General features: G+C 43.1%; 1 pseudogene; it reads left to right on the forward strand.

Annotated features, from left to right (window-relative positions):
* Positions 1-2,349: 2,349 nt before the first annotated feature.
* LOC122941492 lies at positions 2,350-13,919 on the forward strand (annotated as a pseudogene).
* The last annotated feature ends 10,298 nt before the right edge of the window (positions 13,920-24,217 follow it).

A 24,217-nucleotide genomic window follows, 5' to 3' on the forward strand; every position in this document is an offset into this window, starting at 1 on the left:
AGTGCGCCGGCCCCTCTCAACCCCCATTATTAAAGGGCTTCTGTCAGCCCACTAAACCGTGTTTTTTTTTTTTTTGTTTACTAATAATCCCTATACATGAGTTAAATAATCATTTTGGTTCAGTAGAATTTGATAAAAAGCTATTTTTAAAATATGCAAATTACCTTGCTACCAGCAAGTAGGGCGGCTACTTGCTGGTAGCAGCCGCATCCTCTGATCCTAATGATGCCCCCTCCGCATTGTGATTGACAGGGCCAGGGAACGGAATCGTTCTCTGCTGGCCCTGCCTGTTTGCATTTAATATCTGGCGCCTGCGCCGCGGCCGTACCTATCTTCAATCTGCGCAGGCGCACTGAGAGGTGGCCGCTCCATCCTCAATGCGCCTGCGCCGGGTGTAGATGTGACGTCATCGGCGCAGGCGCATTGAGGATCGAGCGGCCGCCTCTCAGTGCGCCTGCGCAGATTGAAGATGGGTACGGCCGCTGCGCAGGCGCCAGATTTTGAATGCAAACAGGCAGTGCCAGCAGAGAACGATTCCGTTCCCTGGCCCTGTCAATCACAATGTGGAGGGGGCATCATTAGGATCCAAGGATGCGGCTGCTACCAGCAAGTAGCCGCCCTACTTGCTGGTAGCAAGGTAATTTACATATTTTAAAAATAGCTTTTTATCAAATTCTACTGAACCAAAATGATTATTTAACTTATGTATGCAGAGCTCGCAGTATAGGGATTATTAGTAAACAAAAAAAAAAAATGTTTAGTGGACTGACAGAAGCCCTTTAAAATCATTGGTGGCAGTGCCCGCAGGGTCCTCTCCCCTCCCCCTCATTGGTGGTGCAGTGGCAGCTTCTGATCGGAGCCCCAGCTATGTAAGCCTGGGGCTCCGATCGGTTACCATGGCAGCCAGGACGCTACTGAAGCCCTGGCTGCCATGGTAACATCCCTGATGCTGTGTGCAGCAGGGAGAGTGTGAGGTCTTAGGCTACTTTCACACTAGCGTTCGGGGCTCCGCTTGTGAGTTCCATTTTTAAAGGCTCTCACAAGCGGACCCGAACGCATCCGTCCAGCCCTAATGCATTCTGAGTGGATGCGGATCCGCTCAGAATGCATCAGTCTGGTGTCGTTTGGCCTCCGCTCAGCAGGCGGACACCCGAACGCTGTTTGCAGCGTTCGGGTGTCCGCCTGGCCGTGCGGAGGCAAACGGATCCGTCCAGACTTACAATGTAAGTCAATGGGGACGGATCTGTTTGAATTTGACACTATATGGCTCAATTTTCAAACTGATCCGTCCCCCATTGACTTTCAATGTAAAGTCTGGACGGATCCGTCTGAAGCTACTTTCACACTTAGAATTTTTTCTACAATATAATGCAGATGGATCCGTTCTGAACGGATCCCATCGTCTGCATTATATGAGCGGATCCGTCTGTGCAGACCCCAGACAGATCCGCTCTGAACGCAAGTGTGAAAGTAGCCTTATTCACCCTGATAGAGCTCTTTTAGGGTGAATAGGACAAGGAATGAAAGATCCCAGGTTCTAGCCCCTAAGGGGGGAAATAGTTATTAAATAAAAAGTGTAAAAAAAAGGGGGAAAAAAACACCAAAAATATTAAGTATGAATCACCCGCTTTTCCCAATTTCACATATAAAATGTATAAATAATAAACATATTACATATCGCCACGTCAGAAAAGTACAAATTATTAAAATATAAAAAAAATCTATGCGGTGAACGCCGGAACAGAAAAAATAAATAAAAACTGCGCGATTCGCCATTTAAAAAAAAAAACGCGGAATGTACGTGGCTTTTTTGGTTTATTTTTTTTGCGTGGTATTGAATATCGCAATACTTTTTCATGGTATCGAAACCGAATCAAAAATGATATATATACTATAAGGGGATCTGGCAGAGAGCCCCTTGGTCCCGGCCATATCCTGGTATAGTCAGTGGGGTCTGCTCCAGTGCTTATTACTTAGCGGCAGGAATCTCCTCACACATCATCCATGTGCCTGACCTTCCCTCCAGTAGGACACACGTGACCGACACCTGCAAACGTACAGGTGACCGGCTACCGTTATGTATCCCCTGTAGAGGGTGGTCCCTCACTGCCCCCCTGCCTTCCCCACCATGGGGCCCGGCTATGGCCTCGGCACAACGGGAACATTCGGGTGTTGAAGATGAAAGGCGAACCCTCTAAGCCCGTGTTCACCTCAGAAATGACAGGGTGAGGTATGACCACGCTTAGTTCTTGTACGGTGCGGGGCTGCGGTTTTGCTGGCACAGCAATTGTTTATCTGGGCCTGCAGCTAGCGGACCTGTAGCCGTCCCTCCCCCCAGAGCGCTGTGTACGTGAGCCGATGCTGGCTGCTAGTGGCGGCCTGCAGACTGTCACGCCCCGCCCATTTTCCGTGACGTCAGCGGGAGCGCTTTAAACTGCTGCTAGGCCGGTGCGGGCTTCTTCCTGTTGTGCCGGTTACCGGGAGATGAAACGGTGCAGTGATCCAGGTACCTCGTACGTGTGTGTGGCGGCGGCCAGGTCTAGATGCGTTCTATTGTGATGGTTCAGTGTTCTGCTGGGAAGTGTCAGAAGGCTGCAGGCGCTTCTTATAGTGGACATGGACCCTGACCAGGACATGCTGGGAGTTGTAGTGTCAGAAGGCTGCAGGCGCTTCTTATAGTGGACATGGACCCTGACCAGGACATGCTGGGAGTTGTAGTGTCAGAAGGCTGCAGGCGCTTCTTATAGTGGACATGGACCCTGACCACAGCTGTTGTACTGGCCAGGACATGCTGGGAGTTGTAGTGTCAGAAGGCTGCAGGCGCTTCTTATAGTGGACATGACGTGCACTTGACCCCCCCCCCCCCTGCGCTGTCTCCTGGCGGACTGACCCTGACCGCAGCTGTTACACTGCCCAGGGAGTTGTAGTTTCTCAGCAGCTGGGCAGTGGCAGGTTGGAGACCACTGGTGTGGGATGTATAAGATATATACTATATAGACTGCATTAATCTCTGTGAATTCTGCAGTTATAAACATGACAAAACAGCAAGAAAAATTTAGTTCACACGTCTGAGCCGCTGTCGCAGATCCGAAAAATAGCGGACACCATGACAGCAGTTTGTGTCCATCATGTGAGGAGATGACACCACTGTCATATTTAGGGTGGGTTCACATCACGTTTTTCCTGTCCGTTAACGGATGCCTCAGACTGATACCATACAGTGGCATCTGTTCACCATAGAGTTCCATTGTAAAAAAAAAATATATATACAAGAATGTGCTGCGCTTTTGTATATTTTTTTTTTTCCTAAAGTGTACGTCAACCGGAGGTATAAAACGCGTGTGAACCCACCCTTACTGACGCTGTGGTTACTGTGGTACATGATCCACTTTCCAGGGCCGGCCAGAATTGTGTGGCCCCAGACAGTATTCCCAGTCTGACACTGTACTTCTCAGACTCTTACGCTGGGTTCACACCTGAGCGTTCTGAAAGGAGCGCTCTGTATGCGCGATTGTACCGGCGTTTACAATCGCGCATACGGAGACAAGCGAACGCCCATTGTCGCGCATTCCCAAAAGTCTATGTACGGGAACGCGCGACAAAACGCCCCAAAGAAGCTCAAGAACTTTTTTCAGCGTAGGGCGTTTTTCAGCGCGTTCAAACGCGCTGTAAAACGCTCAAGTGTGAACCAGGGCCATAGGGAAGCATTGGTTTTCATGTGTTGAGCGTTTTACAGCGCGTTTGAACACGATGTAAAACGCTCAGGTGTGAACCCAGGGTTAGGAAATGGATGGTGGTCATAATGGATGTCACCCAGCTTTTCCATAACCAGGGGCTTGTCTGAATTAGGAAAACACCAGCAGGACGTTCTGCCGGATAGCTCTGACACAAGTGTGAAGTTGGCCTTGGGGTCCACACACACATGAATTTGGCTCTGGCTTTTTTTTATCTGTGAAAAAAAAACAAAAAATACAAAAATAGCAGGATAAGCACACTTTTTTTTTTTTTTTTTTTTTTTTTTGCCTCCTGCTTATTATTTTGTCTTAACACTAGCATCATTTTCTGGCTTTTTTTCCCTATATAGGAAGTGTTGGCAAAATGCCTGAAAAAACACCACTAGCTACAGCATAACAACCGATTTGATACATATGTAAATTGCCCTGAGATGAGTCCTGTATGTGAGATGAGTCAAGGACAGGACTCATCTCGGGTTAATTTGCATGTGTATCAAATTTTTTTTTTTTTTACACAATAAAAGCACACAGAGCTATGGGGACTGGGTATTGCGGATGTGCTAGCGGCCCATGTCCTCAGCTCTATACACAAAATCCCGGTGACAGGTTCCCTTTAAATAGCAGGAAAGACAACACCTAATTAACAAAAATGCCAGGAGCAAAAAAAAAAAACTTAGCATTTCCTGCTTTTCATATTTGCCATAACCTTCAGTTAATATCTGGACCTGGCACTTTTACAGTAAATAAAAAGTTAAAAAATGGCACTAAAACCCCAAAGTGCAGAAAAACATCACTAAGAACTGTAAGGGAGAATTTATCATACAATGGTGTTTTATGCCTGTCTTTGATATCGCCTTCGCTGTCGGGGGATGCAGATAATTTATGATGAATCGAATCGCAGCCTCTGGGCAGGTCATGCACCTAAATAGAAATCTATGGCAGCTCCGACAAAAATGTTGTTGCAGTGGCATTTAAAGGTTGCAAACGTGACTATTTTACAAAGGAAAATAGGCTTGGGTGGAATGATACATTTCCCCCAAAGTGTTAAAAGTCCCCTTAAATGGTCTCTAACGTTGCATAAATCAATAGTACAAGGACAGAAACTTAATTTTATCTTTGCAGACAGAAATATCTAGTTCTCCTGGACCAGCATCTCACTGAAGGGTCAGATTACACATGTCAATGGGGGGGGGGGCAGCACCTCAGAGACGTGCACAAGACAGACTGCGTAGACAGTTAGTGTGTGCTATATTTACATCCATACAGGTCAGTACCTCTATGATTCTGAGACTGGTTCTGAGTGAGCAGGAGAGTTAGGAAGCAGATTCTCCTCCACTTTCGGTGTGCAGGGGATGGGAGAACTGCAAAGGCAAGTGATATAGTGGCCAAAATGGCGTTATTCCTCATGTACACACTGTACTACCGATTATTGAAAGGTTAGGTACACTTTAATGTATTGTTTCCTGTTATGTTAATCTTTTTCAGCATATTATTGATGCCGAGTAATATGCACAGAGCAGCTCTGTACGATTCTGTCGAACATATCACTTCATATGTGTCTTCTGTCCTTCTAGAGGTGCCAAAAGAAATGGATGTGGACCAAGACCCCCGTTCCTGTGGCCGAGATCCTCTGTCTAAATGCCTCCAAGCGAGGAAGGAGTTGGAAAGTGCTATTCAGGCACTGTTAAAGGCAGAGCAGCAGGTTAAAGACAACGGCAGAGAGGTACGGGCTTCATTTAAATGAGCATTGGCTAGCAGTTACAGGTCTTCTCCATGACCTTCCATCAGCTTGTGTGTGGGCATTTATATGGAGCTTTGAATTTGCATTGACCTGAATCTTCTTTAGCTGCTGGCTGTAAATGTCTGCATGAACAGGAAGGTGGGTGCAAGGACTTTAGTGTGAACAATTGGTAAAAAGTACGAAGAACTTGTTGAATATGCCCATAGTAATGTATAGTGTGAAAATCTGAAGGGAACTGTAGGGTATAGATGCAGAAATACCGTACATGTACAGCATTATTTTTCTGTTGGACACCAGTGGTACACAGACTCCACTGACTAAGGCCTCATGCACACGACCATTGTGTGTTTTGCGGTCCGCAAATTGCGGATCTGCAAAACACGGATGGCGTCCGTGTGCGTTCCGCAATTTGTGGAACGGAGCGGACAACCATTAATATAACTATTCTTGTCTGCAAAACGTTATATATTTTTTTGCGGACCACGGAGCAACGGATGCGGACAGCACACGGAGTGATAGGGAGGTTCGTTCCTGCCTGCCATTGGCTGTTCCCCTTCCCAACACTAGATGTTTTTTATCCGTGTACAGCGAGAAGCGGTGGTGCGGTGAGTGGGGTAATTATATTACCTGTGAGGAGCCCGGCACATGGGGTGGGGTTCAGAAATTGGATAACCCCTTTAAGACCAGAGCTATTCATTGATTATGTACATGCACCTTATTTATGGATGAGTGATCTATGAATTAATTCTAGATCTAAACAACCCGATTCACCAAAGTGTATAGATATTATAGCACCCACTAATCTGGTAACAAATTCTTCTTGATAGTCACCTGACCGGCCTCCATTGGGGGTACGACCACACGTTTAGTTTTTTTTTATGCAGTTTTGTTTTTTAAGCCAAAGTCAGGAGTGAGTTCAAAAAAAGAGAAGTTGTATCTGCCCTTAATACTTTCTTTTCTTGTATGATCCACTCCTGATTTTGGCTTCAAAAATTGCATAAAAAACCTGACCGGTGTGGTCGCACCCTTAGACAATGGCATCTGTAGGTTTAGTGCTAAGGTTGACCACTCGTGGCGGTGTATAAAGGAATCTTCTGATGATGTCTGTGATGTTTTTGTTTTATTCATAGAATAAAAGCTTTTAGTATTTGAGATGTTTCCCTGTGGACAGACATGACATGATTGTCTGTCTGGACTTGTCCGTCTGTTTGCTTTCATGTCATTTTGGGCTCTTGCTAGGATCTTCTAAGACTACAACCTGGCAATTGAGTATTTTGTTGTAGACTGTGTAAATGAGCACTAAATAACCTTTTACTTGAAATAATTAAGAGGAATATATATAATATTTTATACATACGTCATGAAGACCAGCAAAAAAAAAGACTAAAAGTCCTGATACGTGAGTTTGGCTTTGGTGGTTTGTTGTGTCCAGGAGTCCTCTTCATTATGTTGGCACAGCACGGACAGTGGGGAAATGGGGTGCAGTAGGAAATATCACAGTATGTGGAAAAATACATTTTTGTACAAAAAAATGCAGTGCAAAAATGCTCCACACACTGGCACTTGTGTTTTTGTTACAAGCAGGACAAAATAAACTATAAATGTCTGTGTGTGTATAACAGGCACTCAAAGCATAGGGAGTTGCATCAAATTGCTACATTTAACATAAAACCTTCATACTAAAACATATGACATAGATATAACATTAAAAGCAAATAATATGATGGTCCCGGATAGTTAATGTACCAGAAAATTCAAATAAATGATCAGATGGTAAATATACCAGATAATCGAGTATAAACCTGGATGTAGATATACCAGAAAATCAGGTGGATGATCGGACAAAATCGGATAGCGTGTAATAGATCGAATAAATATCTAAAGTTGATTGATATGCATGATCAAAAACCACATAGATGTTAAAGGTCCTCCAGATTCTATTCCCAGTGGTAACATATAGAGTCACTTATATACTCAACAGTAGGGTATGTGACCACTGTTGGCTTGATATGATCAACATACGAAACTCCTATGTACGAACCTCTGGTATAGCCGGCAGATAAAGGTCTATGGGACACAAATACCAGACAGTGACAGTAAAAATGGCACACCCAGGGCATGCTGCGATTTAATAAAAAAATATAAAAATTATTGACCCCAAAAATGCATCCATCTGAAGTGTCAAATGCACCTCAAGTGTCACACCGCAAAAAAAAATAAAACTCCAGGAAATCGCACAAAAAACTGCAAAATGACTCAAAAAACAAACAAAAAAAAAAACTTTGCCAGCCTAAAAACAAATAAAATTGTATACGTGGTGCTAATACACACAGAGGAAGCCTCAACCTTCTAAACCATCCTCCCTTGGAATAGTGTACCCCAGAGTACCGAAGCTAAAATGTTCACACAGTAAGGGCTCATTCACAGGACTTTATAAATGGGTCCGCATCCGTTCCACAATTTATTTCAATGGGGCAGCACACTGCGTGCCATCTGCATCCGTTGCTCCATTCCGCGGCCCCGCAAAAAAGATAGAACATGTCCCATTCTTGTCCACAATCACAGACAAGAGTAGGCATATCTATAATGGATGCACACGGACTCTATCCATGTTTTGTGGATCCTCAATTTGAAACAGTCGTGTGCATGAGCTCAGTGTCTGCGTGTGGCGATTTACTGCTGTAATTAGCTGCGCCCGCAACTCTGTCCACCGTTTTTTTTTGCCATGTTTTTTAGGCAGAATCCACCACTTCCAGACGTTGCATGAAAGAGTAATGGAAATATTAAATGCAGAACAGAAAGGATTTTTATTTTATTTTTTGTAGTGGCAATTTTTTGAGTCTGGGATATTTTTATCTGATAATCTATCCTCTGATCTGTGGGGGTCCGACACCTGGGATCCACGTCAATCAAGTACTTGAGAATGCAGCGGCACTCACATTAGCGCTGTGGACTTCTCAGCTCCCCAAGCACAGGCGCCATACATTGTGTAGTGGCTGTGCTTGGCCTAGAAAAAACTGCCAGAAGCTGAGGATAGAACATTAGTTAAAAAATCCCAGAAAACCATTTTATTAATTTGGGCCCAGAACTGTGTGTGAAGGAGCCTATTTTTCATATAACGTATTTATTAACAAGCATCACTTAGAAATCTTCTTCTGTCTGCAGGTGAAGGCCCAGATCCAGTCTTGTATTAGTCGCCACCTTGAGTGTCTGCGCAGCCGTGAGATCTGGCTTTTGGAACAAGCGGATCTTATACAGCAGCTGAAAGAAGAGACTCTGCAGCAGCAAGCGCAGCAACTTTACTGGGTAAGGGCGCCTGTACTGCTTGATGATTTAATGGGATTTTTGTACAAAGGGGCCACAGCACAGGATAAAGTGTAGGTCACCCCCCATTTGCCGGTCTGTACTGAGTGGTGGAGTCAGGAGAGAGCTTACGTTGGACTTGTCTTATGTTCTTAGCATGAAGGGACATCCCATCAGTCAGGCACCCATTGTGCAGTGCCATGATACTGATGACCTATCAGATCGGTGCAAGCACCCGTCAATCAGCTGAAGAACCCGCGTCACACTCTGTGCTTGTACAGGCGTCTTGACCACCTCTCAACCTACGTTTCTCTAATGTGTATGATCACCTTTATATAAATTCTGCCCATTGACTTTTACATTTGTGATTTTATATTATTTCTATCCTCATCTTGGCTTGTAGATGTTGGGACAGTTCAACTGCCTGATTCACCAACTGGAAACCCCTCACAGTAATGATCTTGCCAATCAAATTACGGTTTGCCTGGAGAGGTACGTGCCTTTAGTAAAACCATATGTCTGCATGATGTGGCTTTTCTGAGTGTCCTAGGCAGGCTCGCCGGTGTCCTTGCTTTACTGCTGGCGACTGTGCAGGGATTTACCTGCCATTGGTGCAGATGGCCAAGGTCAAAAACAATGAACCAAATCTTATAGCTAATGAGGACCTGTTTGTCAGTAACCAGCATTATATCAATGTACATGAGCAATGAGATTATGAATCACGTACAATTTCCCTCCCTCCAGACTGGGCAGCCTTGACCTGAAACCTGAGGAATCTTCTGCCATCCACTTTGAAGCTGATTTCTCTCTCAGAAAAGCTATTACTACATTTGGAGCCATTAAAACCACGGTAGGTGGAGGTTGCACCAGTCATCCCTCTGCATAATTACAGTGTACTTCTGAAAACAGAGTAATACTTACCGAATTTCTTTCCTAGAAGTGTGATGAGAGTCCAGAAATTGTAAGCCCTGCGCCCTGCAGTTTTGTCTCCCAGAATCCCTGGCTTCTCAACCATTGCTATGTTGCTGAAATTGAGCAGGTACATTCAGTTCAGTATCTTCTGATTGCTCCAAGGATGGCCACACATTATTCCCTTCATCCCTACATATGCATGAACACACTGTTCAGCTGAGCATGCATGTGTCCTGAACCTGGAGAGTGGAGAAAGCTAGAATCTAGACATGGTGTCCCTCATACACATAAGATAATCGGCCAGTACAGCCAAAAATGCAGGTTTGGTCAAGATTAGAGATGACTGATCTACTGAATGTTACCATTTTATCTATTTCAGCAGAAACCCCTCTCTATGTTTCTGAACACCCCTCTGTCCGGCTGGCTCCTAGAAGGCAAAGTGAATAACGTTGCTCAGTGTCCTGCTCTGCACATTCCCAGCTCTTCTCCTCAAGACTGGCTGTTAAAGACCCAACTCATGGAGCCTACTGTGGTAGGTTTTCGTCATGTTGTGAATCTAAAACATTTAAAATGTCATAACTTTACTATTACAAGGGTTTTATGAGATTAGAGAGACAAGGCCTAGAAACGGCGCCCCTTTTGACATGGACGGTGTCTGGTATGACATCTCACCCCTATTCACGGGAATGGGATGGAACTGCAATACCAGCACAAAGATGATTGGTTTTTCTAATCTCATACAAAACCTGTATGTTTTTTGCACAAAGCTTGAAAAAGTCATAAAATGCCATAATTTCTTCTGTTAATAGTGTTTGATATATATTTATATTTTATAGAGTTCAGATGCCCCTGTTCTTCCCACATTTAACATGGAGCAAGTCTGGGGGAAGTTGGGGGAATTGCACAACTGGCTGCTACAGTCACAGAGCAAGGAGGAATCCCCTGAGAAGACTCGAGTCCGCACTCGGGACAACTCGCTCTCTAGCTCCTCTTTCTCCTTTGAAAAGGTTGACGACTATGATTTTGATCTCCCCAATGATGAAGAGATGGATCTATCAGATTGGTTAATCTCCCCTGCACAAACTGAACAGTCTGAGGTGGTGGACAAGTGGAGGTTCGTATTCCAGCCATTTGTAGAGGACTACAGTATTACTGATTGGCTCCATAAAGTGGAGTCCTGCGGTAATTGTTGTGGTGGCAAATTGCTGCTCTAGAAATCGAAAATCTAGGGAACCTCAAGTGCCTCAATGAACAGATTGGAGGAAAGAAGACATCAAGCCCTAGCAATGAAATGTGGCTACTAAAGGAGTCTCAGCCCCATTTTAAGATGGAAGAGGTCTGTAAAGCGAATGAGCCCTGCTCTACCTTCTCTGAATGTGTCTGCGATGAAAGCTGTGAAAAAGAGGCTCTCAGGAAGTGGCTTTTAAAGAAAGAAGGAAAAGATAAGAACGGGATTCCATTAAATCATGAGCACACGCCTAAAGATCAAGAGAGTGAAAAGGCCAAGCCATCTAATAGCACATGGCTACACCCTGCAGAGGCAGGCTTTGAAGACCAAAGCTGTACCAAGAAGATGGAAGAAATGTGTACCCTACCTTAGGCATTTTAAATATTTGCTCGAAACCCCATTGAACACCTGGGTTGTCAAGACCAGCACCACAGAGGGAAAGATGGAAGAAGAAGAAGCATCTGACAGTAAATATCTGAGTCCTCTAGTAGAAACCTCCATCTCCATTCCATTTGCCTCTGCAACGCCAGCAGCTGGGTGTTGTCCTCCACGAAGACAGATAGCATGGAGAAGACAGAACAACCTGCACTGGAGGATAAGTGGCTTCTGCGTAAAAGAGCACATGTAGTAACTAGATAACGAGCAGTCTGCAGATTAGTCTAAGTGAGGCCTGTCAAACACACATATCTCACTGACCATCACTGCAGTATTTCACACCCTGTATAGCTGGGAGTTTATAATCTACATAGAAATCATGGGTTACACTCTGTATACATGGGAGTTATAATCTGCATAGAAATCACAGATCACACACTCTTTACACGGGAGTTAAAAATCTACATAGAAGTCATGGGTTACACTGTATACATGGTAGTTATAATCTACATAGAAGTCCTGGGTTACACTATACATGGTAGTTATAATCTACATAGAAGTCATGGATTACACTCTGTATACATGGGAGTTATAATCTACATAGAAATCATGGATTACACTCTGTATACACAGGAGTTAAAATCTACATAGAAATCATGGATTACACTCTGTATACATGAGTTATAATCTACATAGAAATCATGGGTTACACTGTATACACAGGAGTTTTAATCTACATAGAAATCATGGATTACACTGTATACACGGGAGTTATAATCTGCATAGAAATCATGGATTACACTCTGTATACACAGAAGTTATAATCTGCATAGAAATCACAGATTACACACACTATACACGGGAGTTAAAATCTACATAGAAGTCATGGGTTACACTCGGTATACACAGGAGTTATCTGCATAGAAATCATGGATTACACTCTGTATACATGGGAGTTATAATCTACATAGAAATCATGTATTACCTTGTATACACGGGAGTTATAATCTACATAGAAATCATGGATTACACTCTCTATACATGGGAGTTATAATCTACATAGAGGTCATTGATCGCTGCTTACAGCATGGATTACACTCCAGGGCTGCATTCAGATTTCTGCTGGTTGCCATTAGGAATGGCAGCCGCTTGATAGACAGTTTAGCTGATCTCCTATAGCACAATTCACTCTACAGAATAGAAATTGCCACCAGGTTTTTTTTTGCTGATGTTGAGACGGCAGAAATGTATATGCAGCTGCGGACGAGCATGCGGACAATATAATCAGTGTAGAACGGTGTCAAGGCTGCACGGCAGTCTATAAAACTCTAATCCCTGCCGATGTTCCTTGTGGGGGAGAGGGCAACCATTGGAATTTTACCTATGACTGAAAGTCTACGTGGCCCTAGCCTACATGCAGTGTAAATGTAATGGTTGCTGCAGTAGATTTATGTGGCCAGTGCTCCCGTGATTTTCTTGCTGTTATAAAGTGACTTCCTCTCTTCTAGGAATTGTATGGTCTTCCCAGTGTCTGTGACCTTTTTGCCTGTATGAAACTAGCAGCTGACAAAGAGCAGTGGCTGCACCGCACGCCTCTACAGGTAACCTCGTCTTTCCAGATGTTGGGGGTAGATGATGCTATGTCAGTATCAGGAGTCCATTCTGTGCTGCCAGGGTGGTCCGTTTACACTAGACTTGGTGTGACTGGGAATTACCATGATGTTGGCAGCGGAGGATCGTTGTAGTGTTCTCCAATGGGGATGCATCCATGTGCCACTACCTTTTATGTCATATTTTCCATAATTATGGATGTATAAAATGTGCGTCGGCTGCTCCAGTCCCCCACATGTCCCGGATAGGCCGCTGCTATACTGGTATGCTGGTACGACCCCAAAGGCAGAATAAAGGGGCACCTAAATGGGTTGTCTGAGTTTTTTTTTTTTTTTTTTTTTTTTTTTTTTAACGCAGGGAACCCCTATAATAATGGGCTACCCCCCCCTTCCAGTGGCGTCACTCCTATCCTCCCTGCTGCTGAAGCAGTGACATGTCTGTATACTGCACGTGACCGCTGAGGCAAGTGATTGGCTGCAGTGGTCAAATGCGGTATATGGGAATGTCACCGTTGCAGTCAGCATAAACCTGAGGGAAAGGACAGAGCGGGGCAGCACTGTGACAGAGGGGGTCTGGAGGGCAAGTATAACGTTGTTTTGTCTTATTCAAACAGGTGTCCTGACTTTTAATAAAAAATAACTCTGTTAGCCTCTTTACGTGTATTGGAAGCACAGCGCGGTGTGTTGGTTGAGCAGCACCACGGATGACAGACTGCTACCTCTTTCCTTGACTCTTATCTGCTTTTCTTCTTGTAGATGTGAGGATCCTTGCTGAACCACTGATCAGACGTCACGCTAATGGTGCGCACAGAGAATCACAGAAATGATTGCGACTGTCCTGTCCTTACATTCTCTTATCACAAGTGTTACGCTGCCAACCATTGATATGTACTGAAATGGGACTTCAGAGATGATTCTTAAACCTTTTACCTTAAAATACTTGCAGTTTATGTAAATCCTTCACATGAGAAGTGTGTGTCAAGGCCACCAAGCCTTGCGAGAAACCATTAGTGATCCCAGAAACTACCTGCCTAATCAGCGGTGCTCAGTATCTCTAGACAGGCAACCCTCTGGGTCCATTGCGTTCAGTGTCGCCCCCTGATGGAGAGATGCTCGGCTTGTCCTGCCTTACTGGCGCAGTGACCACGCAGACTCTACCTTGTGTGGGGCGGGTGGAGTGCAGAATATTTCAGAGTCTGGGGGACCTACTAAATAGGGGAATATCTTCATGGAGCTCTGCACTCTTTTGGGTGAAGTTGTGGTAGCAAAATGCTCCGTTTTTAATTTTCAGTTGGGTTTGTTTAAGCCACGTTTCTTTTACATCCAGCGATCGGAGCAGGAGAAATACTCTGCTCATTCTCATTTTAGCGTTTTGCACAGAATGATGGGACAAAGGCAATTTCACTTAATTCTGTCTTTAACTTTTAGCTATTATATACAGTATAATACAGTGTATTGCTTCCAAAAATCTCACTTTACAGAGTAACCTATATTTTATTGATTTATGTTTAGCTACCTTTGGAAGCATTCCATCACGTTTTAGTTTAACCCTATGTTGAGTTGGACCTGCAGCATTGTTAGGTTTCACTAAGGACATATGAAGCACGTAACCGCCGGGTTATTTAGTTGGCCGTTTGGGCATATCTGGTGGGTACATGGACATCAGGTGCTTGTATTTCATCAGCTGGAGTGCCCTGATCTGTTGTCTTCTGAGTGCGTGATGATTTTTTATTTTATTATTATTTGAAATGACGTATTCCTCCATCCTATTCTATCAAAAAGTTTTCAATGTAAACTTTTACTTTACCATTTAATGTTCCATTAAAGAGTTACAGCAATACAGACTGCTTTTTGAATTTCTTTTTTTGTTTGGCATAGAGGTGTGTGTGCGCAAAATTTTTGGGTAGTATATAATGTATGTATGTAATGAGGTGAGGAGGGATTGTTAGATGTCTGATCGATAGGGGATCCTGACCGCTGGAACCCCCACCCAATAGACACAAGACCCTTCCTGACATGGGAGTATGCAACACCATGTGGGTGATGTCTAGAAAGCTTAGCTCCTACAGAGATGACTTTTTAGGGAATTTCGGTTATTTTGAGGACTTCAATGGTACTGTGAAGAATATAGGAGCTTCTCACATTTTTCATTATCTCTGCTTGCTTGCAATCAATCACTCGGAAACTTTTATTGATCACTTCCAGTGAATAAAATTCTATCCTGGGCATGACTGAGACGCCCACCAAACCCCTCCATTGCTTCCAGTCAGCTGACCTTATGGGCGTGTGACCCGTACATTTGCTTGAAGAGCATCATCGTTAAACTGCTGAAAACTGTTGCAATGGACCTGAAAACCTAGGCACTTGGAGCATGAACCCCCATCTGCACACCTTGTTGCCAATGCCATACAATGGCTTCTACATTCCCTACGTTATCATTTGGCCTGTTCTTTGGACACTAATGGGGTAATTTATCAAACTGGCTTAGTTGCCAATAGCAACCAATAAGATTCCACCTTTTATTTTCCAAAGAAGCTGTCAAAAATGAAAGGTGGAATCTGGTTGCTATGGGCAACTAAGCCAGTTCTAATTTACACCGGTTTGATAAATGACCCCCATGAGTAGGGGTCGGCGTACAAGGTTAGGGTTATCTAAGAATCCCATTATGGATTCCGCGACCATGGTCCGTGGTAACAGAAATCCGCTCATCCCTACTCGTGAGCCACGTCCATATTGCGGTCTGCAAAATATGGACACCTTCCACGTGCAAATCCACATTTTTCTCACTTCCATTCCTAGAAATGACTATTCTCATCTGCAATATGGACAATAGCACATGCTGTATAATTTGCGTTGCAGACAGCATATGTAGGACATCCGTGTGCTGTCGTTTCTTGCAGACCTGTAGTTATAAACGGCTCTGTGTGCTATCCAAATAATATGGATCAGACACAAATGGAAAATATGGTTGTCTCGACCACCAGGCGTCTGGTAGTCCCTATTGTGGTAGGGAAGCAGCAGCTTGCTGTCCTACACTGTATCTATAGCACAGATGTGTCGCAATGGGAGCTACAGAAAGGGCGACTGCCCGACCCCTGGTGGTCAGGGCTTGGTCTCATCTCACCTTAGTAACAATGAGAGGAGACCACCCCTTTAAAAGGGGAAAAATATTTAAGATGTGATCAAAAAAAGTTTCTTGGTAGTGATATGGTTTTCATCGTGGTATCTAGTGCAAATATGCCTTTGCTGGTGTATACTACTGCCGGGAAAACAATGGTTGAAGAATACGGGTGCAGTAATGTACGAAATGCTGATGAAGAAGAACTGGCGTAGGCTGTTATGTAAGGAAAATGAATATTACATTTCCATGAAAGCAAAATAGGAACTAAAATAGAAGAGGCCGGTTGCATAAGCCTTGTGGTGAGTGAGTAACGGTAACTGAAAGTGCTGGTTACAGACGGCACTACCTAAAATAAAGAGGACGGGAACGAAGGATCGCTTGGCTTCACTTTATTCAGCTACAAGTTTCAAAAAAGTCATAGCGCTAGATACAACAATTATAGTATATGTAGGTACATACAGCTTTACATAAAGTGACATTCTTACTGGCACTGAGTAAACGTGACCATAGTGAGACATCACACTCTATAATGAACCAATGTCTGGACGAGAAGGATTGGGCACCGTGGATTTCATCTGGTAATGGCTTTCTGTCTCCCCATTCATTGCAAGCATACGTATGTAAGGGCGGATCAGAAGAGCCAGCTGCTATCTTGTGTATAAGGCTGCTTCCACACTGGTGTTTTGGCTTTCTGTTTGTAAGATCCGTTCAGGGCTCTCACAAGCGGTCCAAAACAGATCAGTTTTGCCCTAATGCATTCTGAATGGAAAAGGATCCGCATCAGTTTCCCTCCCTTCCGTCTCAATTCCGCTCTGGAGGACACCAAAACGCTGCTTGCATCTGACGAAACGAAGCCAAACGTATCCATTCAGACACACAATGTAAGTCAATGGGGACGGATCCGTTTTCGCTGGCACAATAGAAAACGGATCCACACCAAACGCAAGTGTGAAAGTAGCCTAATTATGTACCAAATTTATCAAACATTTGATAAATATTCCAGTAACAGACTTACTTTAAGGGCACATCTACAGTCTGCAGATTTTGCTGTAAACACCACCTAAATTAGGCCGGGTTCACATTACCCCTAGAGGTGCCGACTAGGACACATAACTGACCCCTGGTCTTGGAATCTGCCTCCAATGCATATGTGAACTTGCCCTGGCTTGAATTTTGCCATATAAATGGTTGTGGGTTTGACTCTGACAGAGGTGAAATCTGTGGTATACATTCGCAGCCTAAACTTACAAGCCGATTTGAAATCTGGACCACAGACTAATTTACGCAGCAGATTTTTTTTTTGTAGTGTATGGATTTGCCACATGAAAATTTGTGACAGTGTATTTCACGTGTGAACATGCCCTAAAATTCTTGTGATAAATATTCCCCCATTGTATAAATTAAAATGTTTTTTGGCCACCTCAAAATCTCTACAATGCTGCCTTATCTCGTTCACCCACTGTCTCAGGCCTCGTTCAGACAAGTACTGTGTAGTTTAGCATCCATATTGCAGGCACAGTTCCTGGCCTGTCCCAAATTGTGTCATCATACGTTTCCTGATGCCTATCCCAAATTGTGTCATCATAGGTTTCCCGATGCCCGACCCAAATTGTGTCATCGTAGGTTTCCCGACGCCAGACCCAAATTGTGTCATCGTAGGTTTCCCGATGCCTGACCAGCTCAAAAGCCCTTTTAACCACTTCCCATCTGAGCCATTTTCCCCCCCTACCTGACCAGGCCTAATTTTGCAAATCTGACATATCTCACTTTATGTGGTAATAACTTTGGAACGCCTTTACTTATCCAAGCCATTCAGAGATTTTCTCGTGACACATTGTACTTCATGCTAGTCATAAATTTGAGTCAATATATTTCACCTTTATTTATGAGAAAATCCCAAATTTACCCAAAATTTAGAAAAATTAGCAATTTTCTACATTTCTATTTCTCTGCTTTTAAAACAGAAAGTGATACCTCATAAAATATTTATTACTTAACATTCCCCATATGTCTAATTTATGTTAGCATCATTTTGGAAATGTCATTTTATTTTTTTAGGACGTTAGAAGTTTAAAAGCAATTCTTCAAATTTTTAAGAAAATTGCCAAAACCCACTTTTTAAGGACCAGTTCAGGTCTGAAGTCACTTTGTGGGGCCTACATAGTAGATACCCCCATAAATGACCCCATTGTAGAAACTACACCCCTCAAGTTACTTAAAACCGATTTTACAAACTTTGTTAACCCTTTAGGCGTTCCACAAGAATTAAAGGAAAATGGAGATCAAATTTTTTTAATTTCACTTTTTTGCCAGATTTTAATCCAATTTTTTCTTTCATACATTGATGGTTAACAGCCAAACAAAACTCAATATTTATTAACCAGATTCTGCGGTTTACAGAAACACCCCACATGTGGTCATAAACTGCTGTATGGGCACACGGCAGGGTGCAGAAGAAAAGGAACTCCACATGGTTTTTAGATGCCATGTACCATTTGAAGCCCCCCTGATGCACCCTTACAGTACAAACTCCCAAAAAGTTATCCCATTTTGGAAGCTAGGGGATAAGGTGCCAGTTTTATTGGTACTATTTTTGGGTACATATGATTTTTTGATCATTCATTATAACACCAAAATAATTGGTTGTTTTAGCACAGTTTTATTTATTTATTTTTACAGCGTTTACCTGAGGGGTTCGGTCAAGTGACATTTTTAGAGCAGATTGTTACGGACGTGGCGATACCTAATATATATACTTTTTCTTATTTAAGTTTTACACAATAGAATTTTTGAAACAAAAATTTTTTTAATGTGTCCATGTTGAGAGCTATAGTTTTTTTATTTTTTGAGAGATTTTCTTATGTAGGGGCTCATTTTTTGCGGAATGAGGTGACTGTTTTATTGGTACCATTTTGTGGGACATACGCCTTTTTGATCACTTTTTGTGATGTAAGGTGACAAAAATGGCTTTTGTTATGACATATATATATATATATATAATTTTTTTTTTTTTAATGGTGTTTAGCAGACTGGGTCAATTTTACACTTTTCGTCCCCCATAAGGTCATACAAGACCTCTGGGGGACATTTACTTCCCGTTTTCCACTGTTGATTTCTCTTGTAACTGGGGTTGACCTAGTAGCCCCAGTTACAGGAGACATATACACCCAGAGAGGCTGTACAGTCTCAGTACAGGGCTGATCGAGGTCTCTGAAATACCTCACACAGCTTCTGCAGCCGGAACAGGAAGCGCTGTGTATTCAGCGATCCAGAAGGCAGGGACACCTGGGCACTGTCCCTGCCTTCTCTAAGGGTTGCCCTGCTGTCACCGACAGCGGGCAACCCGATTAGAGTGCAGCTGCAGTTTCTGAACGGACGTTCAGAAATAGAGAACCACCTCCCGGACATTTATAGTCAACGTGCGGACGGGAGGTGGTTAAAAAGGCTCCCCCCCCCATCAGTATTGCCAAAATACTCCTTGTACTTTAGGGGTTGTCCAAGACTTTGATATTGAAGGCTTATCCTCAGAATAGGTAGTCAACATTGGATAAGTTGAGGTCCAATTCCCAGCACCCCCCAGCCAGTGATATCATATTTAGCGGTCACACGGCCTATGTTCAGGTCTGTCTCCTCAAACATACAGAAATACTAAGCACACTACAAACCATGCACTTTTTTGGTGTTTCTCCTCACTTTTAGGCCTCGTGCACACAAACATATTTTCATTCCATGTCCGTTCAGTTTTTTTTCTGGACCCATTCATTTCAATGGGTCCGCAAAAAAAAGAACATGTCCCATTATTGTCCGCATCACGGGCAAGGATAGTGCTGTTCTATTAGGGGCCAGCTGTTCCATTCCGCAAAATACAGAACGCACACAGACGTCTTTGCAGACTGCAAAGAACATACGGTCGTGTGCATGAGCCCTTACCATAGGGTGGTTTTACACTTTTTTTTAATTTAAGCAAAAAAATGCTATGGCAGATGTCACATGTTGAAGTTGCATTTTTAGACAATCTCTTTGCCTTTTTTGGCTCTATTGGTGGTTAACATTTCAGCATGCTTTTGGTGTCACATTGTTTCAATTTTCCATAGATTTCTCTATGGCAAAAATAAAAACTGAAAAATCAGAAGAAAAACATGACGGAAGATCACAGATTTCATGGTGCTTTTTTTTTTTTTACAAGTAAAACAAAATAAAGTGTCAGTCCCCTTTATTGTTTTTCTCTGTGTATTTTGCACTCCTAGGGGGAGATTTATCACAGTGGTGTAAAGTAGAACTGGCTTAGTTGCCCATGGCAACCAATCAGATTCCACCTTTCATTTTTTGACAGCTTCTTCGGAAAATGAAAGGTGGAATCTGATTGGTTGCTATGGGCAACTAAGCCAGTTCTACTTTACACCAGTTTGTAAAGACTAGTGGGGAAATTTCTCAAACACTAACCACATAACCACGATTAGCTCAGGAAACATGGTCCCTGTACCTGGCTCATCTCCCGGGCAGACTGCGGCTCCCCTAAACTGACCATCATAGTAATCTAGGATACAGTCTGATCACGGGGCTATTGCACCATACTCACGTCATCATGTAAACTTTGGGGCAGGAGAGCCTCGCTCGGCCCAGGAGATGTGTTCGACACATGTCCAGTGTTTCCCAGCCAATCCCAGTCATGTCCTTGAGCCCTAAAGTACAATACTGTTGCATTTAAAAGGGTAGGATACTGAATTAAAGTTAAATTCATAAAACTACCTTAGGAATAGTTGCGTTGACATGCAGACAAACGTGGAACCTTGAATTAAGGTCGCCATAGACAACAGCAGGTTCAGCCGACAGTCCATTATGTATGGGGAATTCTAGACACATTATGTTCGGACCAAAAGGATCTTTTCGCCTGATCCTTTTGGTCCCCCAGGAGATAGTCTGGCTGTAGACTTCTCTCTCCCCTTGACAACACATACACACTCAGCCGACCCTAATGTGTCTAGGGTAGTTGGGAGAGGTATTGGCCGAACGACTGTTTGACCAACAGCTATTGAATGTGTGTGTCCAGCATTAGGATCATTACAATTGGCACAATGAGAATTAAAGGAAGCACATGCCGAGTCCAGAATCTTGAACCTAACAATATAATTTGCCCATGAAGAAGAGAGCTTTAATAGGACTGTACACATCCACAGCTATAACAATAAATACATCAAATTAGAGGAAGTAAAAATACATTATTTTCACTTTACATATTTTATGTATTAAAAGTACAGGAATCTCAACATTACAATATAGTGAATCTTTAAATACATTTTGACAAGAACATAAATGTATTGTGTCTTATGCCGAAACGTGACATCTTGATGGGGCGCACACTTGACTATGCCTTCATCTACTGACCGATGACCAAATCCTAAAACCGGGCCTGCCATTTATCCAGTTTAGGGCTCCAACACGTAGAAGTACAGTTCGTTCTAAAGACTGTAGAGGTAAAGTGCTGTCCAAAATGCCATTTATAATGAAAGCCGCGTTGAGGAGCCCTTAATATGCTCCCAGTTGTTATATAAAGCATAGACACTTGTAAGAGCTAGACCAGCAAGTCCACCGCGAGCAATGCCACGTAATCCAGCTGTGGAGGAAAAGAAACAAACATCTATTAGGAATATTACATCTGTAGGGAAACCCAACTCCTGAATATAGCTTGTAGCAAAATAGCGTTCAGGAACTACCTAGGTTTACAGAAACACATTAAAAGGGATATTCCACTTTAAAGAAGTAGCACCATCTCAGACTGATGATCACCAGGAGATGCCAAAGTCAGAGAGGTGGCACCCACATCTATCTGCAGAACAGGCACTGAAAGTGAAAGTGCACCATGCATGGCGTGCTCTCCATTCATTTGTATGTAAGCACCAAAAAAAGGCGAGCAAGCACACTTGCTTCTTTTGAAAGTCCCATAGTAATAATGGAGTGCACTGCACAAGCGCACCCACTGCTCTATTTACTTCTATAGGAATGCCAGTGCTTGTCTATTTTTCGTCAGTCCCATAGAAACAAATGGAGGGCATCTGCGCATGCACGGCTACTCTCTAAATGCATTACGCTATCTTTAGATCTGTAAAGACTAAAATAACTTAAGCGGCTCACCCAAGAACCCCGTATGGATTAGGTGCATTACTCTGGGTACACCCACCTCCAAACAGTAATACATTTGTGAAAAGGAGGGGCACTCAATTATTTCAGAACTCTGGGCAGCAAATTCAATGATATAGTTTAATCATCAAAGGACACCTCATATGCATAAAATCACCAAGTAAACCATACACATAAAAACACATCAAGTGAATCACACAAAATAAAAATCACATTAAAATCACTTAGGATAAAAAACATGCGGTTGGATATATGGTAGTAGGAGAGGGTAATGCTGTGATGCTCTGGTATGAGTCACACAATAGCGTACCTCATAGATATAAGCCTCAAATTGGACTCGCAAAAGAATAACTGGCATCAGTTAGTTACTCTAAATAATATCCCGATAGGCTATGACTGCAATCAGTTTTGACCAGGATAGTCCTATATGAAGGCAGTCACTGTATATTGAAATATGTCCATCTAGTGTGGTTGGATGGATTCCCAAATTGGTCATAAACTGGCAGTGTAAAAATATAAGTTAGTATAATACGTTAACACCGCTCTGTGAACTTTCGGCTTCTTACAGATACCAGTTATTCTTTTGAGAGTCCAATTTGAGGCTGATATCTACGAGGTACCCTCTCCTACTACCATATATCCAACCGCATGTTTTTATCCTAAGTGATTTTAATGTGATTTATCCTGTGTGATTCACTTGATGCGATTTTATGTGTATGGTTTACTTGATGTGATTTTATGCATATGAGGTGTCCTTTGATGATTAAACTATATCATTGAATTTGCTGCCCAGAGTTCTCAAATAATTGAGAGCCCCTCCTTTTCACAAATTTATCTTTACATCTGTTATTTCCATTCTCGGAACAGGAAAGCCAAAATGAGGTCAGTGCAAAATGAGTCACTGGGAGCCCTATAGACCCCATCGGATTTCCACAATTTTACCAGAATTGTTTCCACTTTTATGATGCCTACATGCAATATCAATTATTTTATATAGCAAGCTGAACAAACACAATATGCAAGGGATACAGAAACAGTTATGTATTGTAAGAAGGTACAAGGAATCATCGTGGATGATAGGTACGTGTCACCGAGGTTCCTGGCCTCAGTGGAGTAAGAGCCGGTTTTTAATGTGACAGCAGCAGTTGCTGTTTGACATCTTAATACTTAGTACGGCTGTACAGCTGATCTTACTGAGAGTAGTCAAAGTGCTGGGTGGGTGACTACTCCCCATAATCCAGGCCAGCTTTTGCCAGGCCTAAAAAAAACAGCCAGCACTGCCAGGTGAGAAGGATTACCTCAGTCTGACAGTGGAGCTCAGGAGGTGCGTGTGCTGGGATCTGAGGTTTGTGCCGTGTTGGAGGGATGAGACCCGTAGGTAAGGGAAACGGGCCCCCTAAAAGCCTGCTGGAGGCAGAACTGCCAACAAGGTGATTTTTGCTATGTGGACTTTCCATTGTGTGTGAACTAACACCAAAACTGCAAAGTGACATTTTGTTTTTGCTTTATGTGTGAAAAAACACAGAAGTTTGATTTAAGAACTGGTCATTTGCCTCTGTACTGCGTCCGCACACCCTGTCTACCAAGTTACTAAGATTTCTACAGTGAAATGGTATAAGGTGACATTTAGCTTTAAGTCATTTCCATCTCTGTGGCACTAATCCAGGGTAACTCCCTAAATTCAGCATTATCACACATTGCCACCCAGACCAATGCTTTGCTTCTCGGAGATAACGTCTGTCTAGGCATCTGTTGCTACTTACAGCCCAGCTCTCTTATCTCGGTTACTAGAAGCAGACCAGGCAGTATACAGCGCTGCCTGTCTGTACAAAGTTCACCTGACGTTCTGCTGACTGGACATTTTCAGGAGGCAGCAAACATTCCAGTTCATACCAGTAATGATATATCTTTGCTTATGCATAAGGTGACATCTGGAGGCCCATTAACAATGATGAAGACCCAGTTATCCCACACATCACTTATATTTATGTATGCTGTGCTAAAAAAATACCTAGGAGGAGTGCCTGTCCATGCTGCTCAGGAGGCTCCTTCTGC

The sequence above is a fragment of the Bufo gargarizans genome, chromosome 6 (genome assembly GCF_014858855.1).
Source record: "Bufo gargarizans isolate SCDJY-AF-19 chromosome 6, ASM1485885v1, whole genome shotgun sequence".
NCBI lineage: Eukaryota > Metazoa > Chordata > Amphibia > Anura > Bufonidae > Bufo > Bufo gargarizans.